Below are 6,977 nucleotides of genomic sequence, written 5' to 3' on the forward strand. Positions count from 1 at the left end.
CATAAATGAATGAAGGGTTGTCTTCAAGTCTTACCCATCATATAGAAAGTGTTCTTTGCCTTCAGCCATTTACTGAACTACAAAAGTATGGATGAATTTCTTGTCTATGAATGTTTTCTAAAGCATAACGTTTAGTTTGACACTATCAATATCTTCTCCAATGTTTTTTATTGAATGCTTCACTTAGTTGTTTAAATGCCAGTACAACATTGTCATCTTCATCATCGCATAATTCACTTAGTGAAATACTACAAAAGAATAAATGCTTATGTTATTGTCATCCTTATTCATTCTTAATAATCTTTAGCTGGTTACATGATCCTCAAATGTAGGAAATGTTTACTGTACCTGATGGACTGAAGAACAAGTGTGAAGTCTCTGATTAAATTAAAAGCATCTCCCATATTTAAACTATTAAGAAAAAAAGACAAAATAACATTTAAAATAAGAAGAAAAGGTAACATTTTAAATGATTAATTTGTTTTGGTGTGTTCCTAATATGCAGAAATGAAACAGAAAAATAGCATAGAATTACTGGCCTTTCCAGGTATTAAATAAAGCCAGATATAGAAGGACTGTGAGTAATTGTTCATGCCCTTTGAAACATCTAATATTTTCCAATTGTTAGTTTCACCCTTTACTGACTGAACAAGTAAAGTGTCTCATTATTTGTCTTAATAGAAGACTTTCACCTGAGTGTCCAGGGGTGGGGTCAGGTCACCCCCAGCACCCTAGAGTCTGAGCAGCACATCCTCTGGTCTCACATTGAACCATCCTTGAGCCATCCCACATGTTGTTCAAGTATTACTGGAAATAGCTGTAGACTCTCTGCTTACTGCTTTGGAGACACTCCCCACCCTTCGTTAAAAACAACCAATTCAACGCTTTTACACAGCAGCAGATTATTATTACCAAATATTATTGCAATATTTCACTGTATTAATGTGTCATGAGTATGGTCACTGAAAAAAGCAATTTTAGGATCCCATTTCCCCATAAAGGCTTCAATTCAAATCAAGCAAAAACTACCCAATCGCCTTGGTCAAACTCTGGAAAATAGACTTAACTCTGAATCAAAAATTCAGAAAGGGTGGGAAAGCTTTAGGACATTTTAATTTGCACTTTTCCCACTAGAGCAGTTTAGTAGCAGTTTTAAAAATAGTGTGCCACACAGGTTCTTGGTTTTGAGGGTAGTAAAGCTGGTCTTCCTAACAAAGTACATGTTTGTCTATTTCTACAGGTCCCAGAACTGCCTGAAGGATTGAGGGGACAGAGATGTCTTTGTTTTAACTAACTAGCACTTCCAAAGGAAAAAAAAGAATGGGTATTGCTAAAAGACTGTAAGAGAAACAAAAGACTCTCAGCAGCCTTGGGCCAAAGAGCATACTTGAAGCGGTGCAGCAGATGACTGAAATCAGTGAGGAAGATCTAGGAGACTCTGTCTGTGCAATTAGAGGACCAAGAAAGCCATCCAATTCCCAGAGCCAGACATGTGCTCAGTAAAGATTTGAGAAGACCCTAAGCTTTCCATCTAAAAGACTTATGATTAGTCCAAGCAGGATGTGAATGATAAAGCATGGTTGTTAGTGACAGTACTGAAAGAAGTCCACAAACCCTCCTGCAATGTTACTTCTCCCTCTTGTCTCTCTCCCCCCACACTTCCTATCTTTGAAGTATCTCTGTAAAATGAGAGCTAAATCTTTAACATGGGCAAAAGAAATATACAGTCCTTGACACTGCCACTGCATGATACCTTAGCATTGATAGGTGTAGTGCTGGTGGCCCCCAACATAGCTAGGCCCACGCTACACTGCAGTCAGATCAGGCCAGGTATTGTAGCTAAGCTCCTGAGCAGACCTAGGGTATTGTAGCTAAGCTCCTAAGCTCCTGAGCAGACCTAGGGATGCCTTACTCAAAAATGGGCCAGGAATTGGAATAGAAGGGCATTTCTCCAAAGTATGCATATATGGGGGTGTGTGTGTGTGTGTAGATAAACAGATATGTGTGTAAAGAGAGGTATCTATCAATTCCATATATATGTATACAGATATCTAGAAAAGATATATTTTAACAAAAATATGCTCAAAATCACAATTATTTTTTGAAATGCAAAATCAAAACCATATGGGATATAGATGAATTTAACACCAATTAGAATGATTTCATTTCATTTCATTTCATCATCCTGTTATTCGTCGATTGCCTCGAGCAGGCCCCAGTAACGTCTCTTTCATCCTAGCCCTGAGATTATATTCAAGGCTATTTAGGAAAGTGAGACCCATCATTGTTACTGGTATTTGGCATATTTGGTACGCCACGGGGAGTTTGCCAGACTCTGCCCTGTGGGCAGGCTACATTCGATAGCCTGCAAGTTTGTCCAAAGTAGAAATAAGACAATAAGATGTCATAAAAAAGTTCTGTTAAGATGTCGCGCGGCCGCGAATGCGGATGCGCGGTTCCGGGATCTGGATTTTATAGTCTCTGAGTCTTGGCCGCTGATGGGATTACACGGCGCCAGGGGGCCAGGTGGTGGGTGTGACCCCCGCCTACTGGAATTTGGAGGATCTGGGTGGAAGATGCTCGACTCCAATTCGAGTAGGCGTGGAGGTCTCGGCCCCGGAACCTGCGTGGCTGTGTCCCTCTGCCAGTACCTTCATGGGTGCGGAGAGTGGTCTCAGCAGGTGGTGGCTGGTCCTGGAGGTCTTCGGCTGCCGTAGCCCTGGTCGGGGCGGGGAGGAAAGCTCAACCCGCTCCCCTCCAAGGGACTCCGGGAAGGAACACCCAGGCGCGGGGGCAGAGACTGCACTGCTCTCGTCCGGGATCTGGATTTTATAGTCTCTGAGTCTTGGCCGCTGATGGGATTACACGGCACCAGGGGGCCAGGCGGTGGGTGTGACCCCCGCCTACTGGAATTTGGAGGATCTGGGTGGAAGATGCTCGACTCCAATTCGAGTAGGCGTGGAGATTATTATATTGATGAATAGGATAACAATAACAATAATAAAAAGGAAAAATAAAAGTAGTGAGAAAAATTTGATCCTTTGTATATTGTTGATGGTATGTAAAATGGCTCAAACACTTTGAAACATAGTTTATTAATTTCTAAAAAAAGTTAAAATTTTAAATTTTTTTAACTTGTTGGCTTGACCCAGAAATCACACTCATAGTTCTTAAATTTATGCCATAAAAATTGAAAATGTTTACTCAAGTGCATTGGCCTACATGTTTATAGTCGATTAATTAACAATAGCTAAAAGTTGGAAAAATATACATATAATGGTACCTTTTTTCAGCTACAAATATTAATTATTAAATTTTGATAGATAATTCTATATAAACATTGACATTTTATAGAAAAAGAAGTCATATACAAAAGGGTTATTTATATTATCATCTAATTCTGTTTATGTAAGTGTCCAGGTTAGGTAAATTTATAGAAAAAGGGAGAAGATTGGTATTTGCCAGATGGGACAATAAAGGAATACAAATTACTTTTTAATAGGTATAAACTTTCCTCTTAGGTTAAAGAATATGTTCAGCCACTGAGTAGCAGTGGTGATTGAAAGACATTATGAATGTACCAAATGTCACTAAATTTTTCACCTTAAAATGTTTTATTTTATCTTATATGAACCAACTCAAAAATAAAAATATTTTTAAAATAATTCTTACTAAACTTAATACCAATAACTTGTTAAATTATTGCATCTTTAACTTGTTTTCATAAATTACATTATAGCAGAGTAAATTACTATTACACACATGTCCCTATAAAGATTAAAATGTAAAAGCTCATACCAATTATCCAAAGTCAGTGCTGACAGAGATCCTTGCTTGTAGAAGTCCAAAAACATAAGCATTTAATGGGCATTTCCTTCCAGTGTTATCATATTTATCCAAGTCAAGGAATGGAACATTTCTGATACTCACATTAACTGTTTGTAACATAGCCTGCAGATATGCAGATATTTTTAGATTGCTAGAATTTTCTAGAGATATCTTAATATATCAGAAAATTAGATTATTGTATTATATTACATTTAGCCAACTAATAATAAGTATTAAAGTATTGTCAAATATCAAAAAAGTCTTAATGTAATCCAAACAATATATATGACTAAATAAAATCAGTAAAAGATTAATACTATGATTGTTTAAATTTTTAAAAATTACACTTTTTATACTTTAGACACTTTGGTTGACAATTCTATTCATGATAAGATTTCAAGTATACTATGTTCCAATGCTCACTGTCCACCACAATATTACTCTCTCTCAGCTCCAATATAGTCTTTTTGATTATAGAACTATACCACAAATATTGTTAAATTAATTTTTTTCCTGAAAAAGAATTGTTTTGAAAGGTCAGGAAGGTAAAGTAACTTGCTTTACACTATGGCCAACCCTGGTTCAATCTGTTGGGTGGAGAAGCACCACTCCCCTCCAAAAAAGATTATTTTTCTTGGGAAACAAGCACCTTGGGGGACTTCTCATTTAGTGCCAGAATTGAACCTGGGACTCTCACATGCATTCCTAAATACATGTTTTCCACTACTGTGAATTTTTTCCCAGGTCCCAATAAAAGTATACTTTTTTCTATTATTTTTAAATAAAATACAAAATAAGAATGTTTCTGTTGAGTCATATCACCAAGCTGAAAACGACTTCTTAAGTTTACAAACCTTTATTGCTTTATGCTACAAATTTGGCAATACTGCATGCTCTTTCCTATTTTCATACACATTACCTTCTTAAGTTACCCTTTTGGGCAACAATAGAAACACAATTATTAAAAGTTATTTCTTATCAATATGCTATGGATAAGCTCTCAGAACTATAATTATAGAAATATACTACAAATATTGTTAAAATTATTTTTTTTCCTGAAAAAGGTTTTGAAAGGTCAGGAAGGTTAATACTTGCTTTACACTTTGGCAAACCCTGGTTCAATCTGTTGGGTGGAGAAGCGCCACTCCCCTCCAAAAAAGAATTTTTTCTTGGGAAACATACACTTTTGGGGACTTCTCACAGAGTCAGAATTGAACCTGGGACTCTCATATGCATCATACTCATTATACTCTATCCTGCAGTGATGAGCAAAGGGATCCACTAATCAGTTTTAGAAATTGAACCATTTGTTGTGTATTTACTGAGCTTGTTATTTTTAACAAATTGTCCACAGGCTTTTATTTAAAATGTTAATTTACATTCTGAAATAAAACGTTCTGAGATGATGCTCAAGATTCTTTATTTCCAGCAAATGGTATTGATATTGCTGGATTTTGTTTCATACTTTGTGTAACATGGGCTCATGGTTCTATTGTTGTATCAAAATCTGCTTACTCAGGCACAATGAGTCTTTAAGGTGAAAAAGCAAGATGCCGACAGTCCACAACTAGGCAACCTGCAGAAGTTGCAGTCGGGAGCAGTGGCACAAGACTGCTTATATAGGAAAATTTCTGGCAGCACCGAAAAATAGTGGAACAGAGCAAAAAGGGGCAGAAGAATGGAGTTTCCCGATTGGTTCACCGAAACAATACATCAAGGTTAGAGGGTGCAATATGGAACATATAGTGAGTCCTTGTTGCTAGAAATCACTATGGCTAACTCAATCAGTTTTTAGCTTCATATAGACATCTACTAATTTTTTTCTGTGGCCCCAGGTTGGTTCTACTCTTCTCTTCTGGTCATAATGTAAAGATTTGTGAACTATTCATTTTTGCCCAGGTCCTAGAACTAGTTACTTAGGATTTCTGCTTCCAGTTACCTGCTTATGCTCCTAAAGGTAAAAGGTAAAGGCCCTCTCCCATTGATCGTCGATTTGCTCGAGCGGGCCCAGTAACGTCTCCATTGGAGACTTTGTTGTTACTGTGTTTGGCATATCGAATACTCTCGGTAGCTTGTCGGGCTCTCCGATGCTCCTAATTGTCCCAATATACAGGGTGGTAATTTTAGGTTAACAAAAGAAGAATTTTGCTGGTGAAACAAGTACATAGAGAGAAAAACAGCAATTTAAACTCTGAACGTTATAACATGATCCATATAATAATTCTCATGTGGTGATTAATTGAAAAATCAACATTCTTTTCCTTACAGAATTCAATTTTTTATTTCGGAACTACTCAATAAAGGTTTTTTTGATTCAGGAAAAAGTAAGACTATTCTAGAATAAGAGTGAGATGGTCTGTTTTACAGAACACTTAGCATTATAATAATGAAAAAATGATTGATTTCGAGTGAATAAATAGAATAAAAGACAGTTTTACGCCAAAATTCACATACATCACGTATCACGTTAATATCATATAAATCTTGATCAGTTATATTGGACAGGCAAGCAAATGGAGAAATAGCAGTTCTGCTTTCAGTTCCAGGTATCAAATAAGAGACCAGTTCTGAGTCTTCACATTCTTTACCTGAAAATTCTAATAAGAAGTGAATAGAAAATGAATGGATTGAAAACTTTAATAAATCCAAAATACATGTATATTGTTATTACCATATATATTACTAAAGGTTTTTTCTTTTTGGGTCACACCCGGAAAAGAATAAGGGTTACTCTTGGCTCAAGTACTCAGGAATTACTCCTGACAGTGTTTGGGGGACCATATGGGATGCTGGGAATTGAACCCAGGTCGACCACGTGCAAGGCATACCTCTAACTGCTGTGCTATCACTCCAGCCCAACTAAAAGTTTTTTCAAGAAGGGAAATATCAAAATTGAAAATTTAAGAGTTGCTAGATCATCACTGAGAAATATGTTTCATAAAAAAAAACTTATTCTAAGATTTACTGGGCAGTCTGTTATTTCCACTCTATTGGAGTATTCTCTTAGAAAGTAGACACCATTTATAAAGTTTGAAGCATACTCTATTGCATACCATTAAATGTATGATTTCTTTATATGACTTTAAGTTCACATCATTGCCCACTTTCTTCATTCTATTGATCACATTCCAGTAGAAAGGATGAAATTC

This window comes from Sorex fumeus, unplaced genomic scaffold (assembly GCF_029834395.1).
Source record: "Sorex fumeus unplaced genomic scaffold, SorFum_2.1 ptg000024l, whole genome shotgun sequence".
Classification (NCBI taxonomy): domain Eukaryota; kingdom Metazoa; phylum Chordata; class Mammalia; order Eulipotyphla; family Soricidae; genus Sorex; species Sorex fumeus.